Here is a 27,623-nt window from a genome sequence, read left to right as displayed (position 1 = left end):
TTATGCTCCATGTTCCAGAGCAGGGAAGAAGCGCGGCCCTGTCTTAAGAACCACCTGGAAACAGGTCCAGTCTTGACCGCACATGCGGCGTCACCGTTTGCTGAAAGATGTTTTTTGCCCACGCACGTCCTGGTGACAACCCTGTGTGATCACAGCCGTCGCACCCTCCCTGCCCTGTGAGAAATGAAACACGCGGGGCTCCAGGCCAGGAGCGTGTCCACCACGGTGCCAGTGGGGACTTGGCTCACGCAAAAGTACACAAACATCTCCAAATGGGCCTTCCCCTGCACACGCAGCTCTGAGCTCAAAGCTTATAAGAAAACAAACCACAGGGCGGTCTTTTTTCTCAAAACGTGTCTGAATAGGTTTTGCGGCAACATCATCAAAATAGCTGAAGTTGATCAAATGTTCTCTATGTGCCATGGACAGTTATTAACACTTTTAAAGCATGTTTAAGTGATAATTCCATTTCCTAATTTTTCACTTCCCTTTGCCTTCCTTTCAGAAACACTCGTTGATACAAGGTCTGATTTGCAAGACTTCTGTCCTCACGGTTTCTGATTACAGTAGAAAGATATGCACAGAAAGATCTATATTTTAAGGCATAATTTAGCAAATGTCTTATAAGGGAGAGTGAATGTGAAATGGGCAAAGGAGAAGGGAAATGTCACTTCCAGATGGACTCGGGAAGCTTCGCACAGACGCTGCTCTGCTGGCCTTCAAAGAGGAGGGAATTTGGATCGGCAGCTATGTGCGCAAAATCCTTTTAGACAGAGGAGCACCCCAAGTACAATGCACTGAGCACAGAAAGTGCCCTGCAGATACAAGGAAAAGCGAATACTCTGTGACTATATAGAGGAAAACACTATTCTTTTTGAGAAATGCTGAGAGTTAAGGCCAGGAAGGCACTTCGGGGTCAGGGCTTCCCAAAGTCCCTAAAAATAAGCAAGATGAAACGCACCTATTTCCCTTTATACATTCAATCTATCCTATAGGAAAGTTGGGTAAAATTAATGATTATTCATGCAGTAGTTATTAAGTTAAACGTCAAAGGCACTGGAAAACAAGAACAAGTCACACATTTTTCTAACGTTTTGAAAGTCTGTTGGTCTCGTACGCAACTGCATAAAAGGCGGAAACATTTTGGTTCTTTCCATTGATTTTTTTTATGGTGATTTTTCTTAATATCCCATACTGTTCAAACTGATTCTTGCTTCAGGATTGCGAGCGCTGTCAGCGATCTATCCACATGTATTTGCACTCACAACAGGTGCTTTTTGTCTCTCTAAGTAACTTTTGTCCTTATGCAAGTCTTGGGCGCGCAGACATGCTCACCTGGGACTTAGTTTCTAGACTTTCTAAAAGTGATCCTTCTTCTAAAATAAAGCTCTGATTCTGACTTCTAAGAAGTCATTCATATTGGAGTTTAAGTGACAATACAAAGTGCAGAGTAATACTCAGTCCCTCATCTCCCGGGTAGGATAGACTGATGAGGTCAAAAGCATTTCTGACAGCTATATAGATTTTGTTTTTGCCATCAGTTTGTTCTACGTAAAGTCAGCCTATTCTTCAAATGTGTCCACACCTCCCTTGGATGGACTTACTGCATTTTATCTTATTCCAGACTATGTCAATATATATTTATTTTTTGGCAAAGAATAAAAAGTCTCAAAGGATCCCTTGCTGCAGCATGGAAAGTTGCCATGATGTTTTAAAAATGAAGGAACAAAAACTAGTGCACCATCATTCTCACTAAGTAGCTTTAAAAGCAGTAGTTTCATGTATTAAAAAGATTTGGCATCTGAGTTTTGAAATGTAACGTGCATATGTTGGCTTACATTTTTAGGGCAATAAACTTCATATTTATTCTCTCAAAAATTATATTTATATATTACCTTATATGATCTTGAGATGGTTATGTTCAAAATAAATTATCTGACTCTATAGATGATTTTGTTTATAGGCATCTTACCATGTGAATCAATGAATAGATATTGAACTAGTAACACTATACTTGAATTAGTAGTACTATGAATCAGTTCAGTAAATTAGGATGAGTGAAGTTATACTGTTTAGGCATATTTAACTTAGCAATCTGAGGCAAAAATATACTTAGGTTTCAAATTTCCAAATCTCTGTTAAAAATTAAGTATTTAATCATTTCTGAAACTATCAGAAATAACATGGGCATTTGGCTTCTACCACTGATACAATTATGGGGCAATAACCAAAAAGGTAAATGCAACTTTATATATTTATATATATATATTTACCTTCTGTTTCAATACCATTTTCATTTTATTATATGTAATCTTTCTTTTCTCAGCACCTTGAAGATCTCTTAATTTTTGATAATCTACAGTTCATGACAATTTGCCTAAGAGGATAATGAATTTTATTTATCTGGCTCAGTACTTTCAATGTGAGGATTTAGTTATATCTTCAAATCTAAATTTAAAATAAAAAAATAAAAATAAAAACAACCCTAAGTTAGTGTTCCTTTAAATACTGTATTTGTTTTATTTCTGAATTCAAGTAATTCTATTATTTAAGGAGATGGACTGTCACAATATGTGCTTTTCCTAATTGGTTATTTTTTCTATTGACTATTCATCTTTTATATCATTTGTTTGTGTTCCGCAAATGTCTTTCATTATAGATGTTTGTCCACTGAACACTTTCAAACTCCAAACATACTTTAAAATTTTTTCAGCCTGTCAAATTATTCTGACTTACCGTTCTGATTGCTAATGTATTTGGTTTTCAGAGTATAAGCTGTCTTTATGCTTTGACATCATAATGTACGGGAAATTTTAAGTAGCCTTTCCCTCATTCACTTTTCCTCTTTGCATTTCCACCGCTCACCATGGTCCCCTGGCACAGTGGATACACAATGAACTCCATCTGGCCACTCAAGTCCCACAGTGCAAAGCCAGGTCTCCCATTATCAGCTTGGTGTCCCCACACTACGGTGACATTGGGAAAGTGATGATTCAAACACCCACCGAGTGATTCAGCTCAGCGTCCAGTTGCAAGCTCGGGCCCTTCCCTCCCGCCTCCAACAAGCCGCAGCCCCAGTTAACAGCCTTGTCACACCTCCCCGCCCACGTGGGACATCCTTACACCAGACCCTGGGTTTGGACCTTACTTGTCTCCGCCACCACTTTGCACGTTACATGAGCTAAACTCCCGTCGTATAATGCTGATTGCCCAGGGCCCAGAACACAGTAGACGGAAGGCTCCAGCAGGCTCGCCCTGTTCGTTCTGTTTGCTTCCTGCACATCCTTTGCTACCATGCTCTGTAATGAACCTACCACTGCCGGGGGTTGGAGTTGGGCAGGGGCACTGCTCAGTGCATGACCACAGTAGCACAGTCTTTAAATGCAGACCCAACCCTGGCTCCTCTGGTACTGAGCAAGGTTAATTCACACAATATATACAACCTTTCCGCCTTATATTATATTATATCATATTATAGTGTCAGCACTGGCCATTTAGCAGCACATTGTTTGATTTACAGGCTTCATTAGGCTGCAGTGGAAGTCTCTTCTAATTATGCTTTATGCCGACTTTTCCCTATTGGTCACACATATTTATCCTCGCAATTGCTTGCGGCGAAATCCCTTCTTGCGGTTCCACAAATAATCCTTTTTTTTAAATTTTTGTATTATTTATTTACACCCTTTTTCTCTCTCCCTCTTTAGAATAATAGACATCTTTATAAAATATCTAAGTTTCCTATCCAGAATTTGGCACCCTTTGAATTAGTTCAAGTTACCATCACATTTTTTTACATGCAGAACCTCATACATAGATATATGTATAGATATAGATGTATAATTGTATATAAAAAGTGCATTGTCAAGTATTTTATATGTTTGGTGTGTATTATGAATAAATTATTAATCTTTATGCTTTCTAAATATTTTTGTCATTTAAGAGAAGTATAAATGTTTTATGTTTACTTTGTATTAGAACTAATAATATCTGTTATTAATTGGCTTAATAAATGTTTGTTGATTTTACTGAATTATTAAGTCTCGGATAATATTATCTGGCAAAATGATGATCTAATCTCCTATTTGTTTCATCTCTTAATAAAATTCCCATCTTATTTCATCTGCTACTTTCAGAACGCCATAAAATGAAAGTTGTGATGGCAGCTATCTTTCCCCTTTACCTTACTTGAAAAGGATTATTTTACTCTCAGTTTACTGTGAAATACGACAAAGGGTATTTTTGATGGAGTTAGTTTACCTCCTTCAGTGAATTATACTGCTTTTCAATACTTACATTTTTAATATTAGAAATGGACGACAAAAGAGGTTAAATGATAAGTACTTGGGTTCAAAATTATTATCAAATTCTCATATTAATAATGACCATGATGCATAAAATAATAACTAAAAAGGTTGGGTCTTTATCTTCAGCCAGGTAGTTTTCTGAATTGTTGAAATGTATTATCTCTTTAACTCCTGGTAAGATTTCCATGAAGTGGGTACAACGTTGTCTATGTGTAAGAGGAGAGGACGAGGCACAGAGAGGGGAGTGGCTTTCCAATGACGATGGGGCCGCTCAGCACTCTCCTGGGATGTGTCCTTCTGATTAATCTAGGCACCCTGCCTCCCACACACTGGCATATGGACATGCAGGTCTGTGGATAACAAGATGAGTTGATTATAAGGAGCACACTTAAATGTTTAACTGTAATTAGTTTAGCTTTTCGTAAAGTCATGTCTTGGAAACTGGTGATTCATTCATCCGATTGTAGAAGCACTATGTCTAAGTTCAAATATTGGACATGTTACAATTCATCAGGTTATGTTCTTTCAAGAAGCAAAACATGAAGCGATGCCGACTTCATCTCTCTTTAAAGTAAAATCTGTTTAAATGGCCAGATCTGTCTTTGGATTTTCAGTTAAGTAAGTTTCTGTTCAGTTTCACCATGATCTGGCCCACTGTTGATTCAGAATAAGTGTTTTGGGGCACTGGACAAGTAAATTCATTCAGGGAAATTCAGAGAAAGCCAAAGTTAGAAATTAAGAAAACAGTCTGATTATTCTCAAAATATTCCAAGTAATTCATGCCCAGACTGCCTTACTGGCATACTTGTCTCTCAAACCATATGAAGCCACCCCCTTCAGCTTGCTGACACTTCCAATACTTTAATTGGGACACCAACCCCTTATTCTATTTTGCCGCAGGGACCCAATAGTACCTACGGAACATTTTAAATTGAGTAGCCCTCAGGCCAGTTTCTCCGCTGGGCCCAAATGGTAATTGAGGAATACTCCTGTCTTAATTCTTTGTTTTAAATTGGTGCTTTTCTCTTTGCTTCTCATTTTAAATTTTAAATTATTTCCTGCATTATTCTGTTAGATAGTTGGTATCACATTATTAGATTTTAAGTATTATGGAATTTAACTTCAGTGAAGTACTATGTTGTAAAAAAAAAAAATTCGATTCAACAAAGATTTAAAGAGGAATTTGTTTTAGATATACATATCTTAATAATCATAAGTGAATTTTGTTAACTTAAATTAGGTGATATAATCTGGATTGTCAAATTAATCATCTAAGAATAATGATAATTAGGTAAAGATTCTGGAAATATCTCAGAGTGATTATGCTACAATGAACTTATTAGGATTTTCTAATACAAAGATCTTGATTAAACATTACTAAAGCAAGGGATGAAAACAGACGACAAGTGACAAAAACTCAAGGGAGACATCTTAATGCTAGAAAATTAAAAATAATCAACAAATAAAACTAATTTAGAAAACAATTATATTTTTGACTAGTTTAACTATAATTATTTTTCTCTAAGAAATTTATTATTCTAAGCAAGGGCAAAATAAAGTTTATGTAAAAGGAAAATGGCCAGGTTAAGAAAAAAGGTATAATATTTTATCATAGTTCATTACATTTTTACTAGAAGACACACAAAAATGTTCAAATTAGTACTGTCCATAATTTGAAAAATAAATCATATGCCATCAACAAGAGAATGAATAGATTATTTTACATTGCCACAGTGAAGTATTAAACAATAATAAAAAATGAACTATAGCTATAAAGCATGAATAAATCTGAATAACAAAATAGTGAGTGAAAAACGTATGTCCTTGAAGGCTATGTGCAGGATAATATTTTTAATAAATTTCAAAAACAAGCAAACTTAACGTATTTTGCAGGTAAACATATACATATCCAGGAAAGTTATTTTAAGCATAACATATTGATAAAATCATTTAGCATCGTGCCTATGGGGGTGTGTCACACAAGAAGATAGACTGGGGGGAGCATGCAGGTAGGGGGTAGGTGTAAGTTATCAGGTTCTCACTGAATTAAATTACAAGGCATCAGGAGTTGTCCGATGATGGTAACATGCAGAGAACCACGGATTGGGATTAAATAAATGATATTCCCTTGATATTAAAAATGGAAAAGTGTTACTGAGAAACTTGAAGAGAAAATTGCAAACCAAACTCTTGAAATGGAGAGCAAATGCAAACAAAAAGCAATACACTGAGTCTCTGTAGACGATAACCTGACCATGAAGCTGAAATGTAGTTGCTTGAAAACAAAATCAGACTATTAGGATTTCAGAGACGAGAGCTGCCTAAGAAATCACCTCTCCCAGTCTCTTCATTCTCAATATAGGGAAATACAGCTGAAGGCTTGGGGGTAAGTGAAAATATATCATGTTTCTTAGGTTCAAAAAGATAATAGCTGATGACATAGGAGGCTAGCTAGGACTTATGTTGAAACATTGCAGCTTCACAGGGCACCAGTTGAGAACCTTCTCAGGATGCTCTCTAATAGCACCTGCCTTGAAGGCAAACCTCAGAGTTCATGGAGAAGGTTCTGCTTTTTCCACTTAAAAAAAAAGGGGGAGGCATAAAAGAAAAAAAATGAAATTTTAACTACAGGAATCCTGGTATAATGCAATTAATGACAAGATTTTACTGAAGTTTATCACCATCAAAACTCGCCACTGAAGATAGAATCGATGCACTGCTGTGGCTCTTGTTTGATTTGCATACGAAGGAGACAGACTGCCTTGCTCAAGACTCTGTCCCTCGTTCCCAGCTTTCCCAGCAAAGAGAAACCAAGACAATCTGAAGCGGGGAAAGGCCCGACATGCCTCCTCGGGTAAATGCACACTAAGGTACAAGTGCGTGTGCAAATCCTCAGTTAGGCCATGCAAAAAGCAAGATGCTGGCTAAGACTCGACGTCCTCCCTCGGCAAGCAGAAATACACCCCATCACAATAAGCAAAATATAGATGCCTGTGTGTGTGTGTGTGCGAGTGTGTGTGTGTGTGCACCACGTTACACAGAGAGCAAAGGTCTAAGGCGGCACAGAGAAAGCCCTGTACGTGGAGAACAGGGAAGATACCGATGAGTTAAGAGGCAGATGCTGCAGGAGGTCTTATGCTCAGTCTTGAGAGAGAGACACAGGGTGACTGTCTGTCAGTGATTCAGGGACACATGCACCAGGAGAGGCGGGCGGAACACTGGACCATGGATATCAGCAAGAAAAATGGAGCTGGTTCCAAGACAAAGATGAAAAATTACTCCCTGTATCCTATTTTAACTTGAATTCCTGGGCTTTAGAGAATATTGAAGTTTTAGAGGAAGCAAGTGACACACACAAAATGTAAACATTAAGAATAAATCAGTAGGAACTGGAGAAGAAAGACATTCCAAACAAAGCAACAACCAAACAAAAAAGCTTAAACTGCTCAGTAAATTTCTAAAAAAAAAAAATCTCAAATTAGAATATATTCTCACATTCATTCAAGATATTATGTGAAGATTGGGACGAATGAATCTTAGGTCCCTTTCAGCTATAAACTTCTATAATTATGAAGACGATTACATTTATCAATGATTTTCGACACAGACTGAGCATTACACTCACTGATAAAATGCTTTCAAAATAAGGATTTTCAGATCACTCTCCTGGAGACGATGGGGTAGGAAGTCTAGAGCCGTCCTCGGGCTTCCACTGTGGGAACTTGAAGAGGCTACTTCAAAGTAGAGCCGGGATTCAAAACCACCGCTCAGTACGTACCAGAGACACAGGCATGTCTGTAATACCTCTGTCAACTTCTCATACTTTTACATCCAATATTCCACAGTGCTTGTACGTTCTCAAGATAAATATTGTCATTCTTTGCTTAATTTCTTATTTATAAGATGCCTAAAGCTAGGTAAGAGTAGTTTAAATGGCGTAAAATGCTTTCGAGCGTAAGAAGGAAAGGCACTGAATTACAGTTTCCCTTCTTCGGTAGCTCTATCAGCATTTCAGAGCTCAGGGCCCTGGTATGATCCGAGGCTGGTTTGGAGAATTTATGTGCATAATTTTCCTCGACACATTATTTTTTTTTACCTAGATATCTCTTCCAAACAGGATGGGACTAACGGGAGTATAAATATGTATACAGTTATTACAAATCCATGTATTCATGTTTCCTTATATAGTCTTGAGGAATATTTGGTTTTTACTGTGAATGCATATTCTTAGTTGCATAATAACATTACAGACTTTAGGGTTACACCTTCAAGTTATTAGCATGTTTTATCTTGAATACCCTTGCAAATGATCACAAAATGTTAAATATTTGAAATATTTGCTCAGTCCCCTTAAGTCAAGACCATGTCCCCTCTTAACAAGAAAATGATCATGCAACTGATGTGTACAGATCTTTATAAAGTAGGACTGGTCTTCTCCAAAGTTTACGCATTAGTCAGAGTAAATAGGATGACTTTCCATCCCTGTAGTTAGCAGATGGTAGCTCCCTGTCCAATGTACTAAACCAGAGAGTTAAATGTGCGCTCTCTGACACAGTATTCCCAAAGTAGTCTCTTTTTTCATCTCATTTTCTAATTTCCATCCCTTTCAGGTGGAAATCACTTCAGTAAAAAAGATAATTGGCTGTGCTTTTCAGCACTGAAGTGTTTGCCTCAGGTTAAGACTGTCTCTTAAATTGAGACAGACAAAAACAATATCCTAACTTCTCTCTCTCTCCTTGTTTATAAACGTTCTTTCATGAGATTTCTCATTAGCATTTTCAATAAAACTCTCTGCATATCATTTTTATTTAATGTTTTTCTTTTACTCCTTTCCTCCCCTTGCTCACCTCCCATTTCATTCTAAAGACATGTTCTGCAGCCTAATGTATAAAACTCAGAATTACAGCTAAGAATCTCATAAAGGGCAGAAAAACAAAACTCCGGACAACAAAGTCCTCCCCTGTAATGGTGCCTGCAGAAAGGAGAGAATGCGGCTCGCCAAGTGCGCTTCCAGAATGGCTGTTTTATGAGGATATTTGATTTTTATTATTTGTATAACGTAAAAATTCCTCCTTATAACTGTATATATATAGCCATGCCTTCAATTAGTGCTTTCTCTCTCTTTTTACCTTTTTGGTTTGCTTTTTGTTTTGCTCATTACAGCTCTATGTGATATTCTGGCGTCTGGATCTCAGGGGCTGCATCCCACTCCCTCTGGCCTCCAGAACCTCTGGAATAAGCCTCTGTGCCTTCCTTGTGCTTTGCCACTGCGCCATGTAGAGGAGAGTGTTTTTAATCAAAACAATGAGGAAAGGAGGAACAGTAATTGAGAAGAGATGTTTGATTTTTGGACATCAAGACTTTGCAACCTGTGATCTATGCAGTTTGTGAGCAGCCAATCAGAAGTAAAATTAAGGTTGATTACTACCAGGGTAGTAGCAGATGTGCTCTCCAGCAGGGAGAATCATCTTTCTTCCAGCCCCAGAATGCAATGCCCATTGCTATCAAAATTCACCAGAAACCAAGGCCAACTTGAGAGATCCCAGAGTAAGAACATTAACTAAAGGTAGATTTCATAAAATCACTGATTGTCACCCAAGAGACAGGGTTTCTGTAATGAAACCAGGGTCGAGTTTAATGCATTAGGATATACAGCAGATAAAAAATGGTGAGTTTCAGAAATATAAAAAATGATGACTGTTGTTTAGACCACAGGCAGACATAAATGTCAACCTTAAGGTCTGTGTTCAATAATTAGATTCTTTCAATAATTATGGAAACTCAGTCAGTCTCCAGATCCTTTGGAGAACAGTAAATAAGTCATACATTTTTAAAACAAAAAATATTTACTAAGTCAAAGAATATACTAAAACTATTCAAAATAAAGCATCTCATTCTGAGTACAAATAAAATATACATTATCTGATAATTCTCAAAAATATGGTAAATACACTATATATCTATTAATTATTTAACTTACCATTTTAAAATCCATTATACTAGTGTAATATAAATTAGAATTATTCCACTATCTTTAAATTAATTCTACATCTTGATGACAACTCTAATCCCTTAATTCATAATTTTTAACTTTAAAAGGGTATTAGACTTAAAAATAAGGCATATATGATAACTGTCCCAGAAAGAAAATGGCCAATATGTCATACCAAATGTAATAGTTAATGTCTTTCATTTATAATCAAAATTAAAAAGTCCTAATTTATGAATATGTTGAGTTCTAAACTTTAAGTTTAAAACTTTATATAAAATTTTTAATCCATTTTCTCATAAAAAATTGTATTGGTCATTCAATAATGCCACCTAATGCCTTCATTTTTTCAACAAACATTTATAAAATACTTACTGTATATACCAGGTGCTGTGTTAATGTGCAGGACACAGCCACATGCAAGATTGACATGGTCTCGTACATACCATTTATTAAGATATTATTGGTATATCAATAAAATAATACATAGGTAATTTTAGTATATCATCATAGATTAAAATTCCTGGGTAATAAACTGTGTTCAGAGTTACTCTGTAATGTCATGAAGACATTTACTCCAGAGGAAAAATCTAAAAAAGGTTTGGATGCCAGGTGATTGTTATAACACAGCCAGGTAGTGGGAATTAAGACCTTCATGGTTTCATAGAATTCTAGCTCTTTCAAAATTAATACCAGGTCAAAATTAATATTGGGGATGAAAAATAACTTTTGACATTTGAGTGAAAAATGAGGATACAGTCCCTTTTTTTTCCTATCTGTCTAATTCAGTGACTATCATTCTATGAAAAACGAGCTTCCCACTTACCTGGGTGGCCCACGGCCCCCATGACCCCATGGTTATATCCTTTTGCCATGATTGATTTGATGAAAGATGAAAGAGTGAGTAAACTAAGCAGAAAATTCTAACTTACTCTGCACTCTGGGGCAGTCGGGCAGTCTGCCAGGAAACGGAAGTCTTTATGACTTTGATCAACAATTGTGTAATTCTGGGTTCATCACACTCTCACTACAACTCCAACATCTTTCAGCCTTTGCCATGTATCTGTGGCCTATATCAATGATTACTTGGTCCTCTGTCCCTGGAAAAATGTTCATTACATTTTCCCCTAGCATTTAATCTTTGTCTGAGGTTCCATATTTGGCTTGATCTCTTGCGCCATAATGGTAACCCCTGTTCTCAGGGGCTCTGGTATCAGCTCTTTGAGCTGAAAAATGCTTTGAACTGATCCAATTTATTAAAACACTGAAGGCTGAATTTTAAAAATATAATTTGTACCTATACTGTCATGAGAGTTTCTTCGGCTTTTTCAAATTTTTAAGTAAAGAAATATTTCCTATATTTATTCTACATGTGAAATGTAACCCTAAACCTTACATTAGCACATAGAGTATGGCTTCAAAAATCAATGTAGTTTCCATATTTCCCTCTCACTTAAAGTAGCTGTCCCAAGGCCCATCATAGCTTGTTCTGGTGGCTCTCTGCTCCCTTTCCTGACAATCATTCAATAGTGATCACTGTAAAAATATACTCAAGGGTCCTTTCTAGGTAACAATTTTCTCTAAATTGTATGTTAAGTCCCAAACCCACGGGGAAACCCCAATGTGCTACTAAAGTACAACTGAAATACTTCTGGCCTCAATCAGCATGCTAGCCAGTAAGTAGGGATGTCTTTGCTCCAACCAAATAAAACACCAAAATACAACTAAGTGGCTTTTCCTGTTCTTTAGAGATGCCAAGGAAAGATCCCATGTCATTGCACACAGTAAAATGCCCTAAAAGCCCTTCGCATGACCTTGTCTCCCCAGAGTCCTCAAAGCAGCGGGCCAGAGATCTCCCACTCCCCTTTCCTGGCCACATCCGCCCACGTGCTGTTGCTTCTTTTCCTTTTCGGTCTCCCTTTCAACTTTTGTTCCCATCCTGTGACGCCAATCTCACTTCTAGTGCTCCATATGCCGACCAGAGCTACAGATAGGATTCCTTATCTATTTCAGAAAAACGTCCCTCTATTTTTATTGATCCCCTATGAGGGAGAAAGGATGGTTTGTTATTCCACTTATTGGTGTATCACTGGTTAATTCTTGTATGAATCCCAACCAGGGATCGAACCCCCAATCTTGGCTTACAGGGACAGTGCTCCAACCAGCTGAGCCACCCCGCCAGGGCTTACTTGGGCTTTCTATTTTTATGATAGAACAGGCCCTGGTTGTCACTGTTGCCTCTCCTAGAGGTTGCCTTCACCAGTTTCAGTTACAGAGCCACGTGGATTTTATATTTTCCACAGCCCGAAAGCATGGGCATGAGAGAATGGAGTGAGATCTCCCGATGGGTGTAGTTCTGGCTGGGACGCCTGGTTCTGCTTTCTCTGCCTCTCTGTCTTGACTGGGAAAGACAGCATTTGGCCAGTGGCGCCTTCCTCTCCCGGCCTGCCTTCACCTAGAGGAGGGCAAATTAGCTGGTGCTTCCTGCTTTCTGCCTGAGCAACTCTGCTGTAGAAATATGTAAGGACTGAGATTCCTCAGTTTCTCTTTGAAATGCCCACGGGCTGCCTGCTCAGTCCCTTAGTCCCTTCTGTCTGACTACAGTGTCTCACGGTGCGTCTAGGAACTTTCACAGCTCACATTCCTTCCTCAGAACCACCACAGGAGGTGGGACATCACAGTTACTTTCTAATGTTCATCTTAAGCCTTTCTAACCTCTGTTATTCGGTTGATGAGATTCATAGAAAGCAACAAATGATGCTTGAAAGCCTTATTAAGCAATAGTTACTGTAACCTTTATCATATGTTCTACTATGTCATTTTGATGAACTAAAATTGTGATATGATATAATTTGATTTCACTTAAATGAAATTGGGAGTTGATGGTAATGACAATTCATGTAACTGACTATACAGAAATAACTGCCTAGATTGAAATAGAGAGAATTGTTGCTCATCAATATCTTGAGCTTAAGTCATTGAAAAAGACAGTTATGTGGTGTTAAGTGTCTGCACTGGGAATGAGAGTCATTCTCTTCTACCTGATAGTAAACCTTGTACAAGACACTCAGGGTCTCTGCACCATTCAATTTCCTTACCTGGGACATACAAAACAGCCTGCATGACCTGGGATGAGAACTGTCTGCATTAAAATTATTCCGATCTGCAAAATAATTTTTCTTAAAATAATTTTCAGAACGGAAAAGGCACACTAGAATGATGTGCTGATCCTGTGAATACTGACAATCTCCTATCATAACTAATATTTTTGTTATACTATTTTTCTAATGATCAAATGAGACATCTACAGGGAGGTGAGTTTTACCACACGTGTGACGTGACAGACGTGCATAACTATTGGACAGCTAAAGATGGAGAGTTAAAGATGAAGCAGGGATACATCAGGTATTCAGTGAATAGCACGGAAAATTATTTTGATGTCTTTTTTCATGTATTTCAAAATTAACAAAAGTCACCCATGGTTCTGTCAGAGCTGGCTTGCAGAGGGAAGTGCGGCTCTCCGATCTACCATTGTCCATGTGTTTCTATTGAAATGCTTTGACTCACTCATCCTGCCTTTTCTACTCTCCCATTCCAAATGATAACCTTGTTTCTTCTATACATAGCCCACCTATTTCTGAGCATCTCCTATGAAGTGTTTTCACCTCTCTTCTCGTTGTTCTTTCTTTGAGGTTCCTCTCAAACCACAACATTAACACCTGCTAAAAATGAGCCTGGAAATTTTGTTAGGACACATTTTCAAATTACTCTGCTTGATTTGTCTGATGAAGTGGTAGCCTGTATTTTAACCCTTTTTAAGATATAACGTTGTAAATTACAGGTTTTCCCTCTTCTCATCTCAGTTCTAGCGTCGAAGTATCGTTCCTCAGATGTTATACATTTTTCTATTTTCAAATACTCTTTCTAATCTCTGCATTCAAACAGCTCCCAATATGAGAGTAGAGAGTCTGAACCACAGGCATTTTCCCATGTGGTGTTTATTTTCTGTTGTGGCTACTGTTGCTTTTTTAATTTTTTGTTTTGTTTTTCTTCTTGGTTGGTTGGTTGGTTGGTTGGTTGGTTGATCCTGTTTCTAAACCATCTTTCCTGTACAGGCAGGGGTTCTGTCTGCCACGTTGTTTTCTCATCTAGTGCTTTCTCTAGTAGCCCTTCCCTTTCCCTGTGCAATGTTCCTTTCTCCAAGACATTAGAAACAACACGCGACCACTAGCATCATAAAGAGATACGCCTGCCCTTCAATGGGGGGCCTTTCCATCAACTGTGTACCTTTTTGTTTCTTTGAAAGCATCACTGAAAATTTGGGTAGATAGACTGTGTTCAGACTGTGTATTTCCCTTGCAGATATTTTGAGTTAATTGCTTAGAGATAATCTTCTAAGTCAACCTCAAGTATTCTCAGGCCACATTGAAATCCATCTGCCATGCAGTCATTTATTATCAATTTTCAGTCAACATGAGGTTGGCAATTCCGGCAATTCCACATTGTCCATCCAGCCTACCTTCTAGCTCTCAAATAATCCCGAAAAATATCCTAGCAATCTTTTAAAAGGTTCTGTGGTGATTAATTGGGAAAATAAAGGTATTTTCAGTTGGCTTGTTAGTCTAAGAAAAAACAATTAAAATATGGACATTAATTAGGAAAATATTAGTTTTTGGTAAAATAACACTTTTTATTATATTGAAATAAAAATACTTGAGAAATGTTAATTAAAACTAATATAAAATTAATCATTACCATAAGAACAAAATACAATGTTTCTCATAACTCAGTATGAGTTTTCCAGTCTGCTTAGGTTGTTGTCTCAGCATTTGGTATGGGGCCTTGATTTTTTAAAGATATAACAAATAATTCCCAAATTTCATATATATCTTTTGGTAAGAAACCAGCAAAAAAAAAAAAAAAAAAAATGCTTTCTGTTTTCTTTATGAAACCTTAGAATTGGAAAAAAATAGAATATTTAAATAATAGTAATTTCTGTGTAGTAATTGAATTTGTGACAAAAGGAGTAATGTTCTGATCTCACTGAGTTTAATTAAATAGAGAATTGCACATGACGCTGAAGGTGGTCACCCACGTCAAGCTGTCAGGAACAAACCAACTTATCTACCGAGCACACTTCTTCACAGCAAACATGTTTAACTCTAGTCATCAAATAAACAGCCACAGATCCAGATCAGAAAGCAGTTCTATTAAATTTCAAATGTAACCATACATTGAAAACCATTTTATTTAAATATTAAATGGAACTGCTTACTTTTCTCAGTCTCAATGTAGTCTTTTTTTCTAGATAGAAAGAAATTTTCCATTCAAAATAGCTCATAAAACTTCTTGTCTTTGTAATCAGGTTAAGACCGGAGGAAATGGCTCGCCTCCATCAGCAGGGTCCCATTTTATTAAATTCAATCCAATGTTCTATTTACACACCTCAGTCCTCAATAAAATCCAGTTTTATTATTTGAAACCTATAATCTTCAGTGAAATTGAATAAGTGTATTTCACCAAAGCTGAAGTGCTCTCTTATATTAATCAGCCAGACAAGATTTTACAGAAAAGGAGGGAGGGAGGGTAGAATAAAGGCGGCATTGCCCATAGTCCGGATTCTGGCAAAATGTTCTTGCCCTCCATTTTAATTTCTTCAATTTTTACATTTAACGTGAAAATTTTTATTAGATAAACATTCCACACTGAAATGAAAATGTTTGTATTTTAATATAGTTTTTATGTTCCAGGAGAAGAGTTTTTCCTTGAGCACAGTTAGCGAATGCTAATATTTTAGTATACTTCACTTACAGAAATGCGGTTATTTAGCTTATAGAAGAATAGGCATCATCTGCTTAGGAATTCCAAGAAAAGAGAGAGCATAAAATATGGTAAATATAATTAATAAAGGGAGGCATGCAGGTCTAGTGCTTCTGAGTAACCTTAGGTAAATTATGCCTTGAAATCAATGAATAAGTCTCACTAAGTTTAACCCACAAGGGCACTAGTTCAGAGCAGCCACCATACCCTGCGTGGCTGACCTTCAAGCTCTCAACTAGTCTCTTGAAAGCCTGTGGATTTACTGTGAGGAAGCCTCCTGGGGATGCTCCTACTTTATCAATAGAGCAGGGCAACTAGCACTGGACTACGGTCCAGATGCCCCGTTATAGCCATGGACTGAGAGTTAACTATCTGTGCAGCTTTAGGCAGGTGATTTAAACTCTCTGAGCCTCAGCAAGCAGGCTTCCCGTCTCCGCCCCTCCCCTGAGGCGGGTGGGCTAACTGACTGTGACAAGCCTGGCACAGTGCTGCACTTACACAGCGGTCCAGAGAGCACATTCCAATCACTTTGAGGCACCATTCCGTTTTTAAACCATTGCCATCCTAAGACTGGGTCATTTCTAAGGTAATTGCCATTTCTAATATTCCAGGACTCTAAATGTCCCAAAGCAATTCATTGATTCCTGGGATGAATACTCATATTGGCTCTTAGGTTATCAGCTTTTTAGATAATTCTACTGTTATTTACAAATGTTTCCTGGTGGGTACTAGCTCGGTGTCCCTTAGTGTGACTAAGGTGGCTAAATTATGATTAGTAAGACTGAAGTTTATTAAAATGAATATACAAATATACATGTATCTATCATATAACACATATATGTGTGTATGTCTATATATATACATCCATATACACACACACATACGCGCAGTTTGAAAGAAAGCTGAAGATTTATCTTTTCAAAAATGCTTAAGTCATTTATTTCAATTGGCAGTAAATGATAGCTTGGCAATGTTTACAAACGATGTGTAATTAAAGGAAGCAGAATTCTGCTAGAAGCTAGGATGTCTTTTGGCTTTGAGAAATGTTTTCTGCAGCCATTACTCAGTGTGGTGGAATGATGGAAATGTTGCTCTGGACTTAACCAACCCCTTTGAACATTCATCTATCTCCAAACTACCTTTAAAACAGAAAGTGAGCAAATGTGATGCAAATGACAAAAGATCCAATTAGACACGACTAGTTCCACGGGCTCTAATTCAGGCCTGGCGAAGCGTTCCAAGGATCGCAGTGTGTATTTTGTTGGATTTAAATTAAGAAATGCATCAAGAGGTACTATGACAGGGGAGAAAGAGTAATGAACTTGGAATTAAAAGACAAGGATTTAAGTCATTGATCAAGTAAGGCATTGGATTTCAAGTGGCTCTTTTTAAATATAAAAATTGTATACGTGTTTGTGTTATTTAGAAAAATACATGGATTTGGTTAGAATACTAATCAGAGAGAAGGGATATTAATAAGCACAAACATGTGCCATATATAGATGGAACTGGTCAGTTTCTCTGTTTATAATAGTTTACTTTAGATGTTAAAAGGTAACTAGATATAAAGAAAATGTACTATAAGGAGATTTCCTTCCCCACCTGTGGCAATATGTTTATAAGAGGTTTGCCTGTAAAGGAAAAAGAGTGATCTACATGACACTTCCCAATACTTTAGTGTTGGCCCTTTGACAATAGATAGGAGTTAAAATAAAGTATTAAAAATAATAATTTTTATGACAAGAACGCTGGCTTCCTTTCCTTTAAAGAAAAATCTGAGTTTGAAATTATATTTTTATGATTATTCTCTCCAAACCCTTGACATAAATTTCAATTGCTTTTTTTACTTCCCTTTCAGGCAAATTAGACAGTCAATTACAAACAGGATATCACAAAAGTATATTATACATGGATAAAAGTGAGTCATATAAAATTGATTCACATGGAATAGATGTCTCAGGGTGTGTGTGTGTGGGGGGGTGTTGGCTGTGTATGGATGAAGCAGAAGGATTATAACATGAATCATAAGGGTTTTTCTTTGGTGAGCAAATTTGCAAAATGATCAGAATATATGGAAGGTGATGAATTTCCAAAGGAGTAATAAAATAATATGGTATATTTTTTAAACTATATTTTAATTCCAATTTAGTTATATCATAGCTATGCTGATAAAATTGTCAAACATTCAAATCTCACTATGTAAACCATATGTGCTTAGGAATCCATCCGATAAATGGCAGGTGAGATCCACAAGTTTCATTGATGGGATAAATAAACGGAAATTAAGTTGACTTATCTACTTTATGGAAAAGTCCCAACATAAGTCAACCCATTATAGTTATAGCTATATGATCTTCTTTACACACTAGTTTTGAAAGTAACAATTTTCTTTTCTACACAGTTTTCTTTAACTTAGAATAGGGCCTTCATCAATAAAGAAGGCCCTTACAATGCAAAACACACCTTGCTGAACGAATTCATTTAAACTGATATCATCTGCTATCTGTCTTGTTCTATACCTCCAGTATCCACTGAGTTCTAACAAGCACTTAGCACTGAAGAGGTTTGCATTTAACATCTGTCACCAGCATCCAGCAGCTGCCCCTGTTGGGGGGACTGTCAGGGAGATTGTTACCCTCCTTTGTAACACCCTGAATCTGTTTCACACCATTTACATACAGATAGTTACAGGCATTCATCATTCCATTATGCTGAGGACTTCACTATTCTGACGTCTAATGTCTCTTTAATGAGCCTCAAAAAATACAATATTCCTTGATTTATGGCTGCTTAACTGAGAAATTATACAAATTGGCAAGAAAACCCTCATAATGTATTTCCAGTTTTTCCTCCACGTTACACTTATATTTAACAGTGACTCATAAGTTAAGATTATGCTTCTCTGACAAAAGAAATGATCAGAACTTGGCTTAAGCATTTTAGTACCACTGTGGTTTATGTGCATATTTAAGGCCATATAGTAAAACCGTGCTGACGTGGAAAAGTAGCAAATTAAAATCGATCACTCCTCCCCCCCCCGAAAGACTGTGTATTGGATAACCACTTTCCATCCCACTGAGTTTGATAAGACCCCTTTAGATGACATGAAGGTTAAACCCTAATACTCATTTTTCTGGTCTGTAAAGAAATATTAAGAACCTGGATGCAGAGAGAGCTCTATCAAGCAACAAAGAAGTGGGAAGAAAGAACAAATCCAGAGGTGGATCCGAAATGGGAACAGAAGTTTGGAAAGAGGGAGAAGTTGGTGATTCTTTCACTTAATCATAGACCCGTCTTGGGAGGCAGGCCCCAGGAGGTGTCAGTCTCGTTTCCTGTTCTCTCCAAAGCTACTCCAGCAAAGGCGAGGAAAAGTGTCCAGTTTATTAACTAAACATCATTTCCCAAAAGAAACTGGTTGTGCCCCAAACAGGCAAGAGTTCCAAAGAAGAAGAAACTGTTGATGTGCTGCCAAGCTCCCACAACAGTAGGACGCCTCTGAGTGCGGGATAAACAGAGTGTATTAGAATGAGCACTCTCTTTAATGACACTCAGGACCCATCGCGAATCTCAGAAAACTCATAAATTATCATGAGGGAGCCAACCAGAAATAGAACCAAATCTAGGAACTGGCATCCTTACATTTGATATTAGCCTCTCTCTTACATTCAGTTTCCCTTCAACACACCTGAGATCCGTGGCTTTCAGTTTCTAAAAGAACGCAAAACCAAGCTAAATGAACCCAGAATTATCAGAAAAAGAGTGGTTCGAGTTAAATGAGAGTAAGGGCAAGACTGCTCTCTCGCAGGACAAGTGACGCGGCTGCTTCCAGAAAGTCTAATAAAGCACGTGCGGAAGTGTCCATACACGCACGCTCTGTAAGAAAGCGGCCGCTTACGAAATACACGCAGGAAAATGAGCTCTGGTCCTTCAACACGACCCTTTATTCCCCAGCCTTCTTGGTCCCCTCAGGCTCCCCATAAGTTACTTCTGCAGATCTCTAATCTGTGACTCACCCACAGGGAAAAGATTATCGCCAAAGTGGAGGTGGAAAGAGTGTAATTTGAGTCCAGCTCTTTGGCTCTTCTTAAAGAGAAGAAATTCTAAAAAGCATCGAAATCAATTCAGCACCATCCATTTACAAGCTCCTTTAGCAGCTAGTGAAGGGTGGCGTGATGGCTCTCCTGCCACCACTGATGGCCAGGTCAGGTGGCGACCTCCCTGCTGAACAAAGACTACGGACTTGGGTAATGTCAGATGGCCGCCTCGCCTCTGAAAATAAGGGGCGCCACAGAGCACCTCTGTAGAAATACTGCCAGGGAATGTTTATAGTTTTCGGATGAAAGGGGTCTTATTTCCAAACATTTTTATAAAACTTAAAAAATTTTAAATTGATTTTAGATGGTGGGGAGAGAGAGAGAGCCACTGATGTGTTATTCCACTCATTTATTCACCACTCATCGGTGGATTTTTACATGTGCCCCAACTGAACACAAAACCTTGGTGTAGGGGACAATGCTCTAACCAACTGAGCTACCCAGCCAGGGCATTATTTCCAAACACCTTGAGTTGACCAGATATTTCTAATTTTAATCCAAAGTGGGTCCTGATTTTTACCTATAATTTGGTTTTCTTCCTTTTGTTCATTTTCATTTGAAGAAAAAGGGTAACTGCTTAAGTAATGGATATTAAGGCATTATCTCCCCAAATATCATACTTACAAATTTGACCGAAGAAATAACAGTTTCTCCTTTATTGTACTCTTGGACGATGTGCTCTGTGTGTGCTTCTCCATCTCTGAGGCCAATTAGTTTACCCTAACTACCACTAACAGCAAGCATTATAATGAGGTCACGCTGCAAATCATTTTACATATATTACAACCAATAATCTTCACAGTAGCCCTCTGAAAACGCTGCTATTTTAACCCACACCTTAGTGCTGAGGAACCGGAAGCTCCCTGCGGGTAAATGGCATTGCCAGAGGCCAAGCGGTCCCCGAAGCAAAGCTCCTTGCATCTGGGCTTCAGATCACTGTGGGACCTGTGCTTCCAATGTTATTCCCTCTGGTGTATCTGCAACTTCCTTCTCTTTCCTGGTACTTTCTAAGCTTCATGTCTCTCCCATTAAAATGAAATATAATATCCAACTCCCCAAAGAGTAAAGGAACAACCGGAAATCCTACTGAACCCTGCCGTCTGCCTCCCTTCCCACAGCATAGCCTTCTGCTCCTATACGTTCTGCTCAGGCTCAGGCCCAGGCCCAGGCTCAGGCTCAGGCTTTCTGGCTTCTGCTTCGCCACTCTGCCAACCCCATCCTCGCTCAACAGCATAGGCCTGTGGCCATCCAGGGCTCCGCTCCAAGGACCAGTCCAGCTCTGATGGTAAGCGGCTCCTCCTCTGCAGTGGGCTCAGCAGCAGTTTCCCTCCCTGTGCAACTGGCTGGCCTGGCTCCTCCTGCTCTGACCCTCTCATCCCTCCCACTGAGGCCTCACTTCCAGGCTCCCTTCTCTAGCCGTCCCTTAGGCAGCCACGCTCCCTGGCTCCTTTCCTCTTCTAACTGCGACTCACACGTGCACCCCTGCAGGCCCCCTTCACCTGGTAGAGCGAGAGAAGCACACTCAGGGTCCCCACAGTAGGACAGGTCTAGCTCACGAGCCTCCTCTCCTGACCTCAGTGCAATGCACACTCATCAAACCAAGGTGGGAAATACGCGGGACATTTTCTTGATTTTTCTCTCCCTACGATTTCCCTAACAGCCACTCGACCTAAAACAATGTGTCACATCCTTCTGACCTTGCCACCTCTGTGCCACCATCCAATGCCCGCCTACATTCTCAGCCTCTTCTATGTGTCTGCTTTCTCAATTTATTTTCTGAAACACCAAACTGATGTAGTCCACAGACTCATGAGGCCTTTCCTCAGGATGATCCTTCTACCTTAAATGCCTTTCAAATCCAGCCCCACCCTACACCATGCCCCAGGTCCACTCAGTGTAGGTACCCGCCCTTGACCACTTACATGAGCCCAGCGCCCTCCTCAGTTCTCTCCTAATGTGTTATATGGATCTCTAGCCTCCGGTTATTTTTTTAAAGAAGCAATAGCATAGGTTAAGTGTGTGGTCTCTGGACTCAGCCTACCACTTACCACCAGACAGGTTCCATAACCTCTCTGAACCCCACTTAATTGCTGTTCTCACATCTGCAGAATGGATGACACCACAGTACATAAGCAGTGGAGCCATTGTGAAGACAAAGGAGAGCACTGTGAGTGGGCCTGGCATATAGTACAGTAAGCGATCTACAATATTGTTATAATGTTCTTCACACATATCTGTCCCTCTGGACTGCCCAGTGGATGCTGCACTCCCTGAGGAGGGGATTTGTCTTGGTGTCACCAGCACTAAGTGACAGCAAGGACCTCTGTTCAATGACACTGACTAAGACTATGAACATAGTGCTCTTAATGAAAGACCAGTTTTATTGGATTTTACTCCCCAATTTAAAATCAAGGGGAAGTAAGCAAAGAAGATGATATGACCAAAGAGACTTTCCCTGCAGACCAAAACCCAACCTGTGATTCTCGGGCCTGCCTGTAGGCTCTGGGGCCAAGGCTTCACCTGCAGACCTCCAAGGGGAAAACCAGCCGCCCTGCCCACACTCAACTTGGTGCATAGCCAGGCACTGAGGTCCCCGGAGGGAGTTTCAGCTCCCCCACCCCCTGCTGGCCTTGCTCTTACACATACCAGCCTCCTAGACCCTATGCTTGCAGCCGGAGCCTCTTTACCTGGGGCCTTGGGCAGAGGCCTCTCTCATGTGCCTCTGCTGAGAACTCCGTGTGTGGGAATGGGGGAGCCTTGGGCCTCGAACACATGCCTTTCTCTACTGTGACTCAGGATATTTCCCCGCCTATCCCTAGCTCCTCTCCCTCTCCCTGGCACCCGGTCCTTAAACACTGATGGGGCCTTTTATTCAGGGCTCTCTGGGCAGTGAAATGATCCCACATCTGTGCTGATCTTCCAGGAGGGCGAATGAAACAGAAGAGTTGGGGCTTTCTTCAAATTACTTCCTTGCTTATGTTATTGCAGTAACCGATTAAAGGCTCGGCTGTGACTTTCATCTTCGCTTATTGTCTTAATTGGCTCCTCAGACGCCTGGCCACTCAGTGCTGTCCCGCTCGGCTGGGCTCAGCTCTGGACGACTTAGGAAGGGACGGAAGGTGGGGAAAGAGGCAGAGACAAAACATCAGGGAAAACAATGTTCTGCTGCCCACGTTAGAGGAAGGTGTTTCTTTTGAGTGGTTCCATGATTTAGAGCCAGGATACTCTTGGATTAGAAAACATCCTAGGGATTTCATAACATAATTTATTTATGAATAAGTGTTATCAAAGTCTATGTGGCCTGAGGGCACAGTTAGGGGCAGGGACAGGGCTATAGTGACTCCTAGTTGGAAGATCTAACTTCCCTGGAGCTACACAGTATATAGGGTGGGTTGGGAAGTACACCAAGTCCCAGAATATTCTGTTTCTTTGCTCCCATTTTGTAATTAGTGTCTGTGATGTCACTAAATCCTACCTCCTGGTGAGACTCCAAACCTAAGTGTTTGGGGGGAAAGTTCTAGGATAAACTAAGAGTAGAAGTGGAAATATATGTGTTCTGGTTACACAAGTATAAAACATCAAATTCTTCAAATTTCTAAATGAACTTATTTCAGAGTGAAGACTAAAGATTTAAGAATGTATATCCCCCCCCGGCTGGTGTGGCTCAGTCTGCTGGACTGTCCTCGGTACACCAAAAGGTGGCGGGTCTGCTTCCTAGTCCGGGCACATACCGGGTGGCGGCTTTGATCCCTGGTCCAGGTGGGTGCTGGAGGCAACCGATCAATGTTTCTCCCTCACATCCATGCTTCTCTCTCCCTCTCCTCCCCTCTCCCTAAATCATTTGTTTTTTAAATAAGAACGTATATCCCTCTATCTTCACAGGTTGAATACTGCCTGGATTTAGAGAGTGGAAGAGTAGGAATAGTGGCCAGTAGGGCTTAGTATTTTGTTTTTAATCGGTTTGCACTGGAGACTTCTAACTGGGTGCAAGTAGAGAGGAAAGCAGCCCCCGCACCCATTCACCGGCTGTGTGGATTCTTCAGTGGGGAGCAGGGGAAAGGCTCCCGATTCCAGGCCCATGGCCACGGGCCTCAGCCGGGGGTGGGATGGGGCTACAGTGGGAGGGCCTCGGCCTATCCTCACCTGACAGCAAAGGACCCTGTGGGGGCTGAGGGGTGGCGGCAGTTTTCCAGACCCCAGTGCAGCACTGCCCACAACAGAGTATTGGGAGGTCACTCTGCGAGCCGCATTTCAGAGTCTAACACAGATTTGAAACAGAAGGAATCATCTCTGACACACGATCGTCCCTGAGACCCCTCTGTGCGATGCTTCTGTACCTAATGCTCGGTTTTCCTCCGTGTCTTTTTTCTGGCTGTGTGTCAAATATTAATACTTCGATTTTTTGAAAGAAAGAAATAACAAATACTGCCTGGCATAGAGTTAAAACTCGTTCCTTAATAATCAAAACACACTTCGTAAATATGCCAGCTAACCTTCTAAGTGCCAGCCTTCTCTAAGAACCAACCTTTAAAAAAATAAGAATTTAAAGAAATAAGAGTTAGCCACTGTTTACCCTTCATTGTGTTGTTTATTTAAATAAAGAGATTTTCTAAGCACACACATTATGTAACTTTTCTCTTAAAAATTATCAGCCTCATGCACCCCAACTACTAATATCTTTTAACATTAGGCTCAAAAATAAAAGTAACTGACTCAAAATGGGCTCTTTACTTCTTCAACGTTAAGTTTACCCTAAGGAAGGTTTTCTTCTTCAGAATAACCACCTAAGGTATGAGACACATTATCTCCCAAACAGAGCAAATAGGAACTTATAAAAAAGCTAATGTTAGGGGAATTCTAAATACCTGTGCTTAAGGGATTTAGCAAAATACCTTAAACAAAACACCTGCTTGTATTAGATAAACAAAAACAACTGCTTGTATTAAGCAGACATCACAATGAAACAGCTTATGTATTAATACCACTAGAGGGCTTGGTACATTTTGCTAAGAAAATAATTTCGTACAACAGATTGTTTGGGTATAAATGAACTTGTATATAGCCATCCTTCTCATCATGGTTATTAAAACACACACCTCCATGAGTACACTGATGCCACATATAATAAAGTGATGAGGCGGAGGAAAATTTCAAGACTGAACACAGTGTTAAGCAATTTAAATGTGTTAAGTAAACAGTATGGTCTGAAGCATTGCTTTTTCTTAAATCACGCTGAATATTATTTCTGAAAATATGTATTTAACATCATGGTTCCGATAAATGGACTGAGCCATTTTGGAAGATTAATAATTTTAACGCAACTCACAAATTTCTTCCAGTTATGTCACCAACACTATTAATTAACAGCAATTTGCCTTCATTGAAAGTAGTCTCTATATTTCATAGATATATTTACTTTCATGAAAATTTTCTGTGACTCTAACCTAGAGAAATTATATTACAGAAGACATACTAAAAATGACTGAATTGCTTAAGTAAGACAAGTAACACATTTAATAAATTTGATTTTGTCTCAAGAGGTAATTTGGCTTCAAATCAGTTTAATTATTTGGCCACACTGCGAACACATATTTTCTATGAGATAATGAGAGTGAAAATTATAAGACTCAGCTACAGAAAACCAGCCTTATGGCTCCTTCTAAAACCCTTAGTTATCCATCTAAAACATGAATTAGATCCACTGCCCCAAGTCTTGGATGTAGGTAAAAGATTACTACAAAATCTTTTTTCAAATTTTGAAGTTGAAAAAGTTATCACTACACCATATAAAATAAAATACTTCCGGAATTATAAATAAACTAATGAAATGTGACTTGTTTTACTCACAAGGACTTCCCCAAACTAAATGTCCAGTGTTGGCGAAAAATGTTATATGTCATTGGATAGTAGGAAATATCTTTCACTCTCTGAATACTTTTTCTGGTTAATTCAGAAGTCAAAACATAAGACATATTTGACTGTAGCCTAGGGTGACATTAAAAACATGCGGCCACCTGGCGTGCATGGGCCGGACCCATCAGAAGGCCCTGCAGGTGACATCCGAGGACCAGTGGTGATACCTACATACGACTTCAAAATCTGAAAAAGCGCCAGCTGCCTAGAGATTCTACTATTAAGTACAACCTCCCTGAACTTCCCTCATCGGTCATGTTTTTCTGTGTAAGTCATAGGACCACCAAAGACACTGAAACTAAGGAAGAGAAATGGCCACTGTGAGCCGATCAGCAAACTGGCCACCATTTGACCTCTACCAATCACGACAGCACTGGCCCCGAATTGCAGCAGGAGGCTGCCAAATATTGTGTGGAAAATACATTTCTTCATTTCTGTGACCAAATCAAGCTTCTGGGGCAATTTACAAGGTTTTTACAAGGTTTTTACAAGGTTTTATTTGGTGGTGGTGGTTTTTTTCTTTGTGAATGATAGTTTTGTATGACTAAATATCAGATGCTATAGGAGCACTTGGTAATTAGGCAGACTAATAATTAAACTGGGTGCTATTATCATTGATAGTTCAATAGAGTTAAAAAAATATCACCAAAACGTAAGCGTCCCCTCTTATAAAAGTCCCTCATTCCGTGATTTTTTCCCATCCTCTAACTCATAATGAACTGATTAGTCATGGTAAGATTGTGATGCTTCCCAGCGTAGTTTCATAATTATTTTACTTTCTCATCAGAAAGTTGTCACACTACTAAATATACCTGACAAAGAACACCATGACATAGTAAACAACTGTCAGACTGTCCCTCGCTTAACTTTTATTTATACCAAATATTTACTCTATAATTAAATGCTTCTATATCCGGAATAGTTTTTCTTTCCAAGTTGCTATTCTCTTGTCAGCTAGTGCTGCAGGAGTTTGTAGTATTCTACCGATCACTGCTCCTAGACTACATACGTTATTCTTAATTCCACTGAAGTGCACCACATAGAATATCAGCACCACAGAAAAAGAAACATTCTAATTTCATTAGAAAATACTCACAGCGATACACCTCTGTTAGGGATCTCAATGCTTCATCCAGATTAAACACCACACAAGAAGATTATCCGGGGTTATTTTATCTCCTTTCTCTAATTTACATGATCACAGCATTCAAGTCTGAAAAATAAATAAAAAACTGAATGTCTTACTATTAAATACAATAGCACAATTTCTGTTATTTGTACAACAATAAGAGAGCACTAGAATACTTTCCTGAACACAATACATTTCTGAGCACAGTACCAAATGAATATATCATGAAGTTTTCTGAATGCCGTTTATAAATGCTGCAGAAATCATTAGGCCACCAAAACAATATGAAAATACACTAAGCAACACTAAACACCACTCTTTTTACTTCTGCAAGATGAAAAGGAAATCTCAGCGTGATCTTAACCACATTTATT

General features: G+C 39.0%; 1 long non-coding RNA gene across 1 annotated transcript in view; it reads right to left on the bottom strand.

Moving 5' to 3' along the window:
• Nucleotides 1-27,312, bottom strand: part of LOC107541970 (uncharacterized) — a 1,179,532-nt gene extending 1,152,220 nt beyond the window's left edge. The window contains exon 1 of the long non-coding RNA XR_001603661.2: nucleotides 27,217-27,312. This is a non-coding gene — a long non-coding RNA (uncharacterized LOC107541970). The remainder of the gene's footprint in view (nucleotides 1-27,216) is intronic.
• Between the last annotated feature and the right edge of the window lie 311 nt (nucleotides 27,313-27,623).

This window comes from Miniopterus natalensis, chromosome 2, assembly GCF_054644295.1.
Source record: "Miniopterus natalensis isolate mMinNat1 chromosome 2, mMinNat1.hap1, whole genome shotgun sequence".
In the NCBI taxonomy this organism is placed as follows: domain Eukaryota; kingdom Metazoa; phylum Chordata; class Mammalia; order Chiroptera; family Miniopteridae; genus Miniopterus; species Miniopterus natalensis.
Note: the sequence above shows the minus strand (reverse complement) of the source record. Positions and strands in the feature narration are given on the sequence as shown.